Source organism: Coturnix japonica, chromosome 5 (assembly GCF_001577835.2).
Source record: "Coturnix japonica isolate 7356 chromosome 5, Coturnix japonica 2.1, whole genome shotgun sequence".
Taxonomy (NCBI): domain Eukaryota; kingdom Metazoa; phylum Chordata; class Aves; order Galliformes; family Phasianidae; genus Coturnix; species Coturnix japonica.
In genome coordinates this window covers 23,925,119-23,938,106 of record NC_029520.1, presented here as the reverse complement: position 1 = coordinate 23,938,106, position 12,988 = coordinate 23,925,119, and the positions used below count along the sequence as shown (strand labels likewise).

General features: G+C 47.3%; 1 protein-coding gene across 2 annotated transcripts in view; it reads right to left on the bottom strand.

Annotated features, from left to right (window-relative positions):
- The window catches only part of DPF3 (double PHD fingers 3), a 188,411-nt gene that overhangs the window by 3,727 nt on the left and 171,696 nt on the right, over window positions 1-12,988 (bottom strand). Inside the window, exons 13-19 of one of the 2 annotated variants that reach the window (XM_015864660.2) lie at window positions 12,770-12,977; window positions 12,168-12,441; window positions 6,198-6,264; window positions 4,180-4,291; window positions 3,418-3,638; window positions 3,026-3,151; window positions 2,312-2,501 (exon numbers count right to left, since the gene is read on the bottom strand). The gene's annotated coding sequence lies outside the window, so the exon portion shown is untranslated. Of the gene's footprint in view, window positions 1-2,311; window positions 2,502-3,025; window positions 3,152-3,417; window positions 3,639-4,179; window positions 4,292-6,197; window positions 6,777-12,167; window positions 12,442-12,769; window positions 12,978-12,988 lie in introns of both variants that reach the window. The other variant, XM_032445149.1, reaches the window with a different exon arrangement.

The window sequence follows — 12,988 nt, the reverse complement described above, 5'->3', positions numbered from 1 at the left end:
TCAGACCTGATCAACTTTTTCATGTGCTACAGATTTTGCTTTGCCAGCCCCTAACATCTGCAAAGCTCACTGCTAAGAGCCAGAAACCTCCTAATCCTGCTGCTGAGCATTTGAAAACAAGCCTTTCAGGAGTCTGCCTTACAAAGCAACGCCATTACTCACAGCCTCTTAACATGAATTTATGGCTACTGCCACAAGCATCAGTGTGGCTGACCGCTCCCATCGGTGGTGGGAAGCTGCGCATGCACCCTGCTGGAAGATGGAGGTTAGTGGGCAGAATATAGGGAGCAATTTGCAGGCTCACAGCTTGGATGTGCTGTAGGGGAAGGAGCCCAGTGCAGTTGGAGATGGTTGGATGTGAGCAGAGCCTGTCAGGGCTGTCAGCAATGATGCTGGTTTACCAGCACATTCCCATCTGGAGGCCTACATAGACCTTGACACATCTCACATGGCAGAGGAGAATGATGTGGGATTGCAGTGACCCCTGACTATTGCTGTCTGTCAGCAGAGATACAAAACTGAGCTTCCACCTGTTTTCTCTGGGGTCTTAAACTGTGCCACCCTTCCCCAAGCAGTGGGAAAAAAGACCTGGCCTGCTCTCTTTATGTCTGGAATAGGAAAGCCTTGTCTGGGCTGAACTTCAGGAGTGATCACTTCCACTTGGATCCATGTCAGGGTTTCTTCTGTCCATCTCTGTGTGGGCTATTCCTGCATGCCACACAGCATCACAGCCCCTCATTGGCATCCTTGGTGTCAGCCTGCAGCCATGTGGGCTAAGGCACACCATATGAAAAATTCAAATGATGCTTTACACAGCACAGCATTCCCCCTGAGATGGATTCTGAGCTTCCCAGCTGTGCTGTTCTGAGACCATTTGGAGCCAAACACAGAAGCATGAGGTACTGTAGCACTTTTCCCTACAAGGAAACAGCTCTGAAGGGCCTTTCACCTGTGTGATGTGTCTGGCAGCACTCAGTGCACCAAGAGAGCACAGGAGAGTTCTGCAAGGGCAGTGGATGAAAGCAGCCCCATTGCATGACCTCCCGGCGCCATGTATTTTCTGGCCTTGCTCAGGCACGGTGACCACTTGGGACTCACTTTGGGCACCCCGGGCAGGGCAGGCAGCCAGCTGGCAGAGCAGGGCCCAGCTGCTCCATGGCAGGGAGCCACAGTGCTGTTAACCCTTCATGAGATATTGCTGCTGCACATGCGGTGATTGCTGCAACACCTGCAGGTCCACTGCCAGTTCCCCCTCCTGTCTTGGCTTCTCTCTCAGGATGGTCTGTGTGCTCTGCAAAGGGGCTGTCAGACTGAGGTTTTCCTGCTGAAGCTGGTGGAGCTCTGCACCTGCTGTGTAACTAAAAAGGCAGACGGTGGTGCGGACGTCGATTTGGACTCATCCTGTCTTTATCCAGGCCTCAAAGCTACAGGGCCTGGCCTGTCAGCAGCATGGCCACATCCTGGGTGCAGGAGCAGCTTGGCAAAGCTGCATTTGCAGGCAGGCTGTGCACAGGGCTGCCCTTCTGCCATCTCTGTGCAGCTGCACATTGGTTTTTCAGCCAGCAGCAAGCAATGGCTGGCACCAGGTGCTAGATCCTCCACGCTGGGGTACAGGCATGTTTTGGGCTAATTCAGGCTAGCTAGAGCTTCCTGCAGCCTTGAGAAGCTTTTCTTGCTAGTGCCAGAAAAGCCCCTCAGTTAGCTTTGCTCCTAGCACAGGGCAAAAAAAAAACAAAACCCTCTTCTTTGTGCTCACCGTGACTGAGCATCACTGAGGGCCACCTGCAAATCACAAGCCCTTTCCTGTGGCCAAACCCCTGCATTTCTGCAGGTCTCTTTCCACTAGCCACCCATCCCAGATGCTGCTCCTGCTGCAGTGACCACCTCTGGACACTGACCTGCTTTGCTGTGACACCGCAGCCCCTGCAGAGCCCTGCTGTTCCCACCAAGCAGCCCCCACAGCCAACACCTCCCCTGGCTCCCTGCAGCCTGGCCTGCTTTCCCTCCTGACCATCTCTTCTAGCCAAGCCATCAGTTCCCAGAAAACAGACGTGCTGCTATATTAAGGAGATCTTGCCCTCAGCGTTTCTTTGCCTCTGGGGAGTCTCAAGCAAATCAAGTGGCAGAGTATACGCAGAACAGCACAGACTCCCTGTCAGATGAAAAGGACAGTCCAAAAGGGAAGAGAGAGCAAGAGAGAAAGCTCTGTGTTTGCATTTGTCTCTGACATGATGGATTTCCTCTTCCTGGAATGCAGCCTTGGCTTAAATAAAGCCAGGAATGGCTTTTGTGTAAGAACTCGCTTCCTTACCAATAGTAGTGGAGTCGCAGACAACAAAGGCCCTGGCAGTTCATCCCACAATGCTCTGTATAATCAGCAGGATTTTCCCTACTGAATATTCACCGAAGTTGCTTTATCTTCCGTGCCTCTGCAGTCTCCAGAGATGGGACCTCAGCAGATGCCCTCAAGAACACATTTTTCCATACCTGAAGCATTCTTGCTGCAAAGATAAAAAACAACCCTCAGAACTAACACATTAAAAAGCCATCTCTGGGGGAGTTCAAACACAGTGAGAGCCATCTGTGGGCCACAAACAGCAAAGGTGTTCAACACTGTAGATTTTTCCCCAAGTGGTTCCCTTAATGTATTTTTTTGCATTGTCTAGAGCTTTTGCTCTTTGCATCAACATCAGCTCTCACCCTCCATCATGGCAAAGTGCAGATATCTGTGGGTATCAGTGCAGATACTTGAGAACTATTGTCTTTCCAGTCTTTTCCTACCTCAGTCTGAAAGCTGAAGCTCTTTTCATATTCCCATTCCTCAAAGACTGCTATCACCTATGCTGCCTTTCTTGAAGGAAAAGCATGTTCTTCCATGGGAACAAACACCCCATCACTTGTGTAGGTGAGACAGCACCTAGCATTGTGCTTGCTCCCCATAGCAAACTACATACATGTGTCACACATTGTGGTGTGGCATATTTTGCTAAATCTGTGTACCGCCATTTTTGACCAGTATACCTACCTCCATCTCATACTGCCATCTGTTCTGAGGCTCCCCATGTCTGCTCTCCTCACTACCAACAGGGGACTGCCAGGAAAATGGTTCTTCTTTTCTTGCCAAATTTGGAATTGCAGTCACAAATTTACCCTAGCAAGAGAGCCAAGGGAAGGCAGAGTCACTGCCAGCCTCATTCCAGTTTTCCTCCTGGGCACATTTTCAGTGTTGTCACAGAAGCTGAAGAGAGGAGCAGAGTCCCTTCTGTAAGGGGCTGTACCTAGCACTGTGAGGAACCTGCATCTGTGCCCAAGCAGGAAGAGCAGACTGAAAAAAGACCTCAAAAATGCATTATGTGTGGGCTCACGAAAAGAATTCTGTGTGACATGGATGACATTCACAGCATTCTGTACACTCACCATCACAAAAACTAATGCATCTCGCTGCAGTAGCTGAAGGTCTTCTTGGAAACAGATCCAATCGAATGTGCCAGCGCCACCTAAGTCATTCCTGAAAGTGATTTTCCACAGGACTGGCTTGCATAATATGCACAGGGCTTCTTTGTTTGCATGTGGTACAATCCTCCTGCAGCCAAGTCAGAGGAAGCTTTATACAATTCTGTACTGCCATGCTTGGTCAGCTGTAAGGTGGAACGATACAAAGACGGTAACAGATATTCAAAAGGCTATTTATAAGGAAAAACTCACCAATATGGATGCCTTCACTGGGAAATGCTGAGGCAATCTCCACTAGGGAGCAATCTCCAAGAGATGCTGCCTTAGTGGTGGTCAGCCCTTAAATGAGGTCTAGAGGAGGTGGAGTCAAGCTCCAACCCTTCCAGGAGCACAGCTAAATTACTCTCACCTGTGCTCCCGCAGCTGACCTGACACTTGCCTCAGCTCATTAATCAGAGGTTCAGGCTGTGATTACCAATTTCCCATACAGTCAGCATATGCATATGTGCAAGCAGATGCTGCCAAAGTCAAGCTAAGACTTCTATGTGCAAATTTCTTGTGAAATAAGGCAAGTGTGTCAGGCATTTTTCCCCATAGTACTGCTGCAGGTGTATTATACAGAGACAAGGTGGCCCACTCAGCTCTGCTGTCATCACCATTCTGCCCCAGGTAACTCTCCACAGCTGAATGTTTAGGTGGAAGAGCACCTGATATGCTTCAACTCACCTGTTCCCACTGGAGACCAGGGTAGTATCAGTTGTCATGAGGTTTCTGCTGGCAAAGTGAGCAGCACATCACCATCCTTACAGTGTCTCCATCCATATGAGGCTTTTTACCCCTACAAAACAATTATAGGAGAGTTGATAGTACAGGTGGAGCATGCAGTGGTTACCTCAGACACCTCAGCTGAAGGCAGCTGGCCCTGGCCCCATCCTAGGGTGTGATGCATGGGGTGATGTACTAAAGCTACTTTGATTTCGTATGTCTATTTAATATAGTTTGTTGTGATGGGAATGGAGCATTATTGGGTGGCTGCATTTTATGTTACATATTTTATTTTACTGGTAGGCAAGTCTGGCTGGGTTAGAGGAGGGATTGTGAATTACTTTATTAAGAAGTCAGCATTTTAATGAGATGAGTGTGCATGGATGTTGAGGGGAAGTACTGTGCTGAGAGCAGTAAAGAGACTGATGCCTTTAAATTAATAACCTTGTGCCTGTTATGTTGGTGGTGGAGCAGTGCAATGTTACACACCCAGGTATAGCCACAGGAAAGCCCCTGAGCAGCAGATGGAGCCATGCAGGAGAGGATTCTCTGATTCTGTGGATATTAGGAAAAAAATATTTTTGGAAGGAGTGGTAACACACTGACACAGGCTGCCCAGGGAAGTGGTGGAGTCACCATCATTGGAGGTGTTCAAGAAACATGTAGATGTGGCTCTAAGGGATGTGGTTAGTGGAGATAGGGATGAAGTAGATCGTCTAAGAGATCTTTATTCCAACCTGAATGATTCTACAAATCTACTCACCCACCCCAGAGCCAGCCAGGCCATGCAACGCCCTCACCTCATGCCCAACTGCCTTGAGGTTTCACAGAGGACATCAGAGCTCTGTGTGGGCACAGCAGAAGGGCAAACTTGCTCCCAACAGGGAGCGTTTCTCATCTCCCTTGGCTAAACAGTGAATGTGGTAGCGAACACTAATTGCGGCTGGCTGTTTTCAAAATCATGTGCCAAAAAAGTGTCAAGGTCTGCGGTATGAGGCAGAATTAGTGCCCAGTATTAGAGATGGAAAATTAACTTCTATTAACCCATGAGCATGTCACTCCTGGGCAAAGATGTCTTTGACAAATTCCATCTCTTCTTGTGTTAACAAGTTGCCTGCAAGTAGATTGCAGTATCTCCAAGATTTATTCACTATTTGAGTATGACTTGCCAAATATTTACTTGCCAGAGAGTTATTCCTGGAGAAATTTTCTGTCTGGCTCATTTGCAAAGCTGTTGCTACTGGCATTGGACAGCTGAAATTCAAGGAGCTTTGCTTAGTGGTGCTTGGACCTGTAGGTCAGCTGCTAGAGTCCTGCCACCCAAAAACATGAGTACCACCATTACTGACAGGTTTGCTCAGCCTTTCTCCAATATTTGTTTTAATTTGAACGTTTCTATAAACATTCCTCTAAGTAAGTCAAATTCTAACTAACTCGTGCTATTCCTGAAAAGAAAAGGGGTGTGAACACAGACTAATTGCTGAAAATGCTGTGGTGCCATTCACCATCCTGTGGACACAAGATGTGTGTGGGGTGGTATCCAGCAGCAGGAAGATGCTTGCAGCATTTCTGCAGCTAAAATACACATGAAAGACACTAGAGTTCCCTTGTTTGGGCAAAACCAGGCAGCCTGCATTCTAACTTTGCCGCCCAGGTGGTTTTCCATTCAGACAGATAATAACTGTATCTTAAGGCTACTGGAAATAACCAATCCATAATTAAAAAGCTACTGTTTTTAACATCCATATAAAAGGTGTACCACTCACTTTAAAAGTGTGCAATAAATTCAACTGCATTTCCTTGCCCTTGGCTAGTATTTTATTTCCTTGGGAGCTGGCAACACTCCATGACTCAATTTTTAGGAGGCAAAGAGCAATTGTTGCTCCCCCGGACTCTGGGGGAACTGTGGTTGATTATTTCTGAAAAACATCTCTTTTGGTTAAAAAAAAAACCCACCAAAAACAAACAAACAAACAAACCTGCCAGTGATTTCAATCATTTCTTTTGTCTTCTTCCATCCTTTGCTCTCAAACTTGATACAGGCACCTGGGGAGAAAAAGGACAGCTTTTCACAATGTCTTGACCAGAAACGTGTTTTTTTTCCCTTGTGTTTCTTTGGCACTATTAACCCCGTGTCTGTGCATTAATGCACACGTGTCTCAGGTTATGTGTCAGTGTGAACCTCCGTGCAAGTGCTGCTCATGTTTTACCAGAGCAAACCAGCTTCTGATACGCAATAAATGTCTGGCCCCATTTGTTACACCATTAATTAAAAAGATACAGTTTTAATTAGGGTTGTGCTGAAGCAGCATTTGAGCTCTTCTTGTTGCGATGAGGTTAAGTTTCAAATGCCAGGCTGAGACCCATGGCCCTGCCTTGGGTCTCATCTCATCTTCTGCTGGCTGACCTCCTGCCTGGTTTCCAGAAGGAGACGGGAAAGCATTCAGTTATTTGACCCTACAGTCCTATTACACTTACCTGCAGCCAGATGTGAAGAGATCAGCATTCCCCTTTCTCTTTTGCATTATTAGAAAAGGATGTGTCCATTGTCTTGGTCTCTAAAAGACATGAGTGGGCTGTGAGCTGGGAGGACTTTTGCAGAGAGCCCACCAGAAGGCCACCAGGCTGCATGGCTGTGCTGTGGTGGGGATGTAAATGGGAGTAGGTGGGGGGTATAGCCATCCATACAGCCTCTCTGGTTGGAAAAACAATAGCTGCAAAGCCAGTGAACCTATAGCGATGAGTTCACCCAACCAAATAGAAGACAGGCAGACCCCTCTCATTTTCCTGCTTGGAGTCTGATGGACTCAGATTTAGAGAGCTTTCAATAAGCGATACAGATTTTTGAAGAGACTCAGAGCTCAATTAAATCCCAAAGAAAAGTCCTGTCAGCAGCACTGCTTATGCAGTAACAAATCATGCCAAATCTCACCACCTTTCGCAGCCCTTCTCCGAATCACAGACACAAGCTGGCAAACTCTGGGAGCTGTGCAGGGAAAAGCAACGCTTGGAGGTTGGGCCAGACGGTGCCTGTTTGGAGGGAGACACATGAGTGTGCACAGAGCCCAGTGTGCCCTGAGGCATGAAGGGCAACCATGCCCCTCATGTCACCCTGCTCAGCAGGCTGCAGGCTGAGACCCACTTAAATGAGGAGCCAGCATGATCCCAAACCAAGAGCTATTGTTTCTGTACAAGCCCAGTACATTATTTAGGGACAAGTTTCCTGCAAGAAGGTCAAGATCACCCCAGGGAAACTGGAAGACTCTCTTCAGTCCAGGAGCCCACCCCAATGGGCCTCTGCTCACCTAACTGCTCTGCCAATACCTCATGTGTGCATGAGCAACAACATAAGGACGCTAACATTTCTGTAAGAGGAAAGGTAAGAATCTGCTTGCTATTTTTCCTTAGTTTTATGCGTGTTTTTAATTGGAACATTTACGAGAGGCTTTTTATTGAGTAAAATAATAATAATGAAGTCTCTGTTTCTACACTGTGTTTTTCCAGCACCAAACCTCAGCAGATTTCCTGCACCTTCTGCTGCAGCACCACAAATCTATCAAATGCCAATGGGGCGCCTGCAGGGATGTGGCAAAGATCACATACTTCTACAAGGAATCTTTCAGAGGCTCCCAAGAACCACGCAGCAAATGATTTTTACCACATAAGGGGGGGAATTTCAATATTTTTCAAACGTATCTCCATCCTTCTAGGGGAAATTTGACAGGATACTAGAAAATATATCCAATTATCTGGCCTGCTCACTGAAAATTTTATCTTTACTTACTCTATTGGCAAAGACCTGGACTGCTTTTCTTCTTACAAGCAAGCATTTTTATTAAAGATGTTACATCTTTGCATGTATATAGATTATCTGTAGCAATAGTTTCTTGGAATGAAGGGGAAGAAAAAAAAATTACTCCCAGAAAATACAATAGGGTCATTGAAGAACTACACAAACCCCTGAACTGGTTGCACTGTAATGTTGGGGGTGTTCTTCCTGGGGGCAAAAAAAAAAATTGTGAAGCTGGTCTTGACTGCAATACCAGAAATATCCATACTAAGCCGCATTTTACTGGGTCAAGCAAAGGGAATTTTTGGTATATAAGACATGTAAGGGTTTATTTCTGCCTTTGCTTCTCAGTTGCATTCTTTCCACTGGAAAATGGTGAGGATGGTTGGAGAGGGCCAATGCTCAGAAACTCAGCCTCCCTAATAACTGTCCTCCACCAGCAGAAAGTCAGTTCTGCTCTGAGACACTGCCCTTGTGCTTTCTTACATGGTCAATCATGTCTGAGCAGCTAACTCAGGATCTAGGAGGAAAAGGCATTCAAGAACAGCTGGGAATTTCTAAGTGCCATTTCTTCTTCAGCCATCATGCTCTGTTGGAGCAAGGGAGATCTTTCAGCGGGTTGGAAAAAGCACCACCCTCCAGCTCAGCAGGGAAAAGAAGTTCAGACAGGGAAGACATGGCTCATTATCTCTTGGAGAAATATTCATTTAGCTGAGGTGTCGATGGGTCTCAGCAAATTCCCAAATAGAAAAATCACCCACTGGTCTTCCAGTCCCCACCATGGCCCACCCAATCCTTCCTCTCTGCTGAGGCTGGTTAATTCAGATCAGAGTCACTCATGACTGAGTGACAATACAGAAAAATGCAGTATGTGATGGGAACAGTGAACTGTCACCTCACGTGGGCTGGTACCAAGGAGGCTCCTAATTATAGCCTGACGTGTACATCCTCCTGGAAGATGATTGTACTTACTTGAACCAGTACAGTATTAATTGAATACTTCAATTACTTCTGAAACAGGCTTTCGGATGGAGGGGGAGAGAGGTTCAAGGGAACTAACTTTTCCACTGCTGAGAGTAAAGACTTTTTTTCCAAGAAACTGCAGCACAGGGCTAAATATGAGATTTCCTCTTCATTTCTCCTTTCCTCCTGTCTCTGACATGCTCCTGTGCAGTCTCCCATGATGGTCTGCTTGCCCTTAGTCTCCCCTGGCTTTACGGCCATGCCAAGTCTCCAGGATCACCCCACCTGCCTCTGCAGGCAGGCAGAAGCCCAGCACGAAGAGATGAAGGCTCTTGTCTGAAAGAAGGGTTTGTAGCTGCGTGACCTTCTGTGTTTGCAATATTCCCAGTGGTACCTGTCTGTAAGCACGGGAACAGCCAGCTTCCAGCTCTTACACTGGGTTTCCAGCAGCTTCCAAGACCCAACACAAAGCAGCAAAGCTGCACCACAAGCGGCACAGACCAAGACCAGGAAACAAGGGAAATGTCACATGATTAACTCTTCAAACCATGATAGATCTTCAGTTCATGCAAGGTACAAAGCTTTGCTCAAGCTTTGTTGCAGGCTTTCCAAAAGAGATGAATGTTTCACAGAGGTCCTGGATTTGCAGGAAGCCTGGGGCTGCCCTACAAGCAAGGCAGCTCAGTTGGAAACAGGCTGCAGAAGGCCCTGGGCCAAGGTGCTGGGGGCAAAGCTGGTTTCTCAGCCTGGAGCTGCCTTCCAAGGAAGCCTCAGGCCCCGTTTCAGGTGAGCTCCTTGCTACTTGAACGAATCTAAACCAGGTGCTGAGCTGTGGAGTCCAGCAGTATTTCTTAACAACTCTTGAAACAGTGTTTCCCAACAAGATAAGACCACACTTCAAAAGAGCCAAAGCTTTGCATTGAAGGAACCCCCTATCACAGCGTATGGCTGTGGGACAGTCACTTTTGTGCCATTTTGGTGGAAACTAAACCTGCTGTTCTTGCACCATGCCTTGTAAGCCATGCTGTGCCTCAGTTTCTCTTTGTTCCAGTGCCTCCTGGGCAGTATTCTCAGCCTGGCACCACACAGGAAGGAAGCATGGAACAGCTGACTCCTGTACTTACTGGTCATTTTCTGCCCTTGTGGAAGTCCTGCACATTTGCAGGGGCCCAAACAGGCAACCAACACCCTTCTGACAGTACCAAAATTAGCTGCCCTGATTGCCATCAACATACCTGAAATGCAGCTGCACCAGCTGCTGCAAGGAACATGACATTGGTCTCTCATCTTGAATAGATTAGTAGGGTATGGCTGTGGGTCAGGACTGCCACTAATGCACTCCAAAGGATTCACTGCAGCTGCACAGCTCAGTCTTGAAGATGCAGGGGAAGGACAAGAGGTATTTTTACCCCAGTAATGCAGATGTTAAATCAACATAATGAGAGCTGATGAGAAACAATAGAGGCATCAGGACAGCACAGAGAAAGGAAGAGTTATGAGACCTGGATGCTGTGGGCCTAAGAGACAAGGAGACATGCATGCTAATTTATCCTTGTACCCACAGCTCTACAGGCCACCAAGTGCTGCTGGGCAATCAAACTGGTGCTGTGTTAATGCCAACCACCTCCTGCTGGGGCTGTGGAGCTGGAGGCCCAAAGGCAAACCCTGGGGGACATTCCCTGAGAGGCTCCAGAAGCTCTCAATGGGGATGGCAGCTCGGCAAAGAGCCAGGCAAAGAGCAAGAAAGCACTCACAGCACTGCCTCGAAGGGCTCAGCTCCTTCTCCAGCCACTTTCCCCAGGGCATATTCCCCAGTTGCACTCTCACCAGCCCCTCTGAGATGCTGAGGACACGCAGATTCCTCATGCTGTGCGTATGAGTGAAAATGGGACAAAGCACAGGAAAGCAACAGAGGTCAAAGACAAAATCCTGGGCTCAGAAGGAGGTGAAGAAACAATGAGATCTCCAGGCTTAAGCTCAGGGATCCTGGGCTAATCTGAAATGCCTGAAACCAGAAGGTGGAGGGGAGGAGATGTTGCTCCATGCAGACGCTTTTCAAGAACCACCAGACAGACCTGAAAGGCCCAGCCTGAAGTATTGGGCTACAGCTTCACAGGGAGGCAATTGAAAACACAGATTGATCTAAGCTGCCGTTTTTTTACTGATAACTTGTTTGTTCAGGAACACTCACTGCTCCTCATTCCGATTGGCTCGTTGTGTAACCAACATTGGCAGCTTCCCTCGCTGAAAGATCCGCTGCATGGATTTTTCCTTTCCAATTGCATTTCCAGGGACGATAAGAAAGTTGCAGCATAAATTAAACAAGGAGCCTGGGGACTCCGATTCAAAAATAATGTAGCTGAATTCCTGAGTGAGAGGGGAAGAAAGAGTGGAGCTAAATGCACTGCCTGCCTGATGGCTTCTCCCTGGCCGCGTTCACACCAATTAGCTGTAGCTGCACGGCTAGGGCGCCCAGGAAAGCACCTTTGTGCACGCATGCTAATTTGCTCACTGGCTGCAGCACACAATTAATAAAAGAGCCTCTCCGTGCATTCTTAAAAACAAAGAGCTAATGCCACAACATCCAGGGGCACAGAACCCGAAAGGGGTGCGCACACAAAAGCAAGCTTAAGTTTTGGGGAGCTCTGCACTGCTCAGCTAGCCCTGGCAGTCAGAACCACTGGGCAAGTGTAGGTCCTTGCTCTGCCATCTGAAACTTTGTGCTGCCTGTACCATGCAAAGTGAGGGGAGAACAAACTCCTAAAGGCAGGAGGGAAAAGTGCAGGTTGCTATTTCTCTACCCCCTCCTTGCTCTTTCCTTGTTATTAGCTTAAATGTTGGGTTTTTGAAGGGACAGAGAAAGCAGAAATTAAATGCTCACTCTCAAAATGAAGCTGACATGAGCCTCTGGCTTTGAGGATGGATTAGTTTTGAAGGCACACTACGCACAAAATGAGGCCGGGGAGGGCTGGCAGTGGAATTCCCATTAGGGACAGGTTCCTTTAAAACACAGATTAAACAGGGAGGAAATGCACAGCATATGAATATGAATTGATGCTGGGCTTAGCCTGGTCTCACTTCATTTGATAAAGCACATTTCCTCATTGCATGTCAATTATTTACAGTATTTAAATATGTATCATCAGATGAACATACCAGCCTTGAAACAGATACACAGATGCACACAGAAACTCACATGCTCACCACAGCATCAGGATACGATGCGCACACAAATCCGTTGGGCAGGTAAATGGAGGACGGGGGCACAACCAGCAAGCAGTGAGCCACAAAGCCTCCCTTGGCCAGGCTCCAGGGCATCCGCTGCACTGCCTCTGCAGAAGGGCCACTTCTCTTCAGGAATAATATGGATGTGGGCACCTAGCAGGATCTGTGTGCCTCATTGGTGCCATCACTGATCTCCGGTACGTGGAAATGCTCATCTGCTGGAGAATTGTTATTGTGCTTCTCTTCTGCACAAGTTCACAGCAAAGAAATGCAGGAGAGCTACAGTTACATTGGATAAAAGCCCTGTGTCCAGCAGTTCTCCAAAGTTAGTGTTATTAGTGAAGACATTAATATTGCAATGTTCTGGCCTCTACTATCATTTAAAACCCTACTCTGATTTCTCCTGAAATAAAATTGTTTTCCTTATGTGATTCCCACTCTTAGTTCTGTGCTTGGTTTCTGTTGCAGGTATACAGAGGTTCTGGCATGGCACAGACCCTCTCTGGAAACAGAAACATCTAGAATGGACAAGCTGTGGATATTTGGAGAGGGCCCAGAGAAAACTGAACCTACCTGAGCTCCCTCTGCCCCAGATTCCTCCCATCTTCGAGAAGGTCCAGGATGACAGAAATGATCCTTGTTTTAGCTGCAGTAAAAAGTTCTAAAAAAGCACAAGGGATGGTCTGGTGCTACAGGTAACGCTACCAATGCCATACACTTTTATTAGCAGCACTTCAGTAGGAAAATAATTCTCTGGTCAGCTTCCTGCCCTCTCTGGGGACTGAAAAAAAA